The sequence below is a fragment of the Chinchilla lanigera genome, unplaced genomic scaffold (genome assembly GCF_000276665.1).
Source record: "Chinchilla lanigera isolate Chin_1 unplaced genomic scaffold, ChiLan1.0 scaffold00048, whole genome shotgun sequence".
NCBI lineage: Eukaryota > Metazoa > Chordata > Mammalia > Rodentia > Chinchillidae > Chinchilla > Chinchilla lanigera.
In genome coordinates, this window is record NW_004955449.1 from 12,869,041 (window position 1) to 12,869,973 (window position 933).

Genomic DNA, 933 nt, shown 5'->3' on the forward strand with positions numbered 1-933 from the left:
TTGTTTCTATATCCTCTGTTCTGTTCCATTGCTCCTTGTGTCGGTTTTTTACACGGGGAAATATCCTTTAAAAATGAGGAAGAAATAAAGACCTTACAAAAAAATTGTGAGTATTTGTTGTAAGCAGATCTGACTTGAAAGAAATGTTTCAAAGAAGTTCTTTAGAGAGAAAAGAAATAATATAAGTAATCTACATGAAGAGAAGAAGAGCATTAGAGAAGAAGTAGTGAAGATAATTATTCTAATTTAAGCTAACAAAAACAGTCTATTGAAAATAATAGTACCAACAGTGTATCAGTGACTATAATTTATGTTTAAGTGACATAATGACAATAATAACAATGACAATAAGTGATGGGAAAGAAGAGTTAAGAATATTTTAATATTATTTTTGAAAGACATTTTGATTATGTGCAAATACACATTTGAAAATCGAGGGCACTAAATAAAAAAGTTTTTAAAAATATAATTATATTTCTTAGAGAAAATTGGATCATATGAAATGTTCAATAAAAACCACAAAAGGCAAAAAAAAGAGTGGAAGGCAAAAGTAGGGCCAAACAACAGAGCAGCAGACAGAAAGCAAAATGAACACACTAAACATTTATCTAAATATATCATTGATCACTATTTATATCATTAATTACTTAAAATCAATGCAAAAACAAATATTCTCGTTAAATGGCAGAGATTATCAGAATGCTTTAAAAACAATGCTCAACTATTTTCTACAGTAAGCCCCCTTTAAATGCAAAGAAACAAATACATGAAAATCAGGGCTGGAGAATAATACCATGCTAACACTAATCAAAAGAAAGCAAGAGTAGCTCTATTAATTTCAGAGCAAGGAAATGATCAGGAATAAAGAGGGGTATCACAAAACAATAAATAGGTCAATTCTTCAAGAAGACATAAATCTTTTATGTATATGCA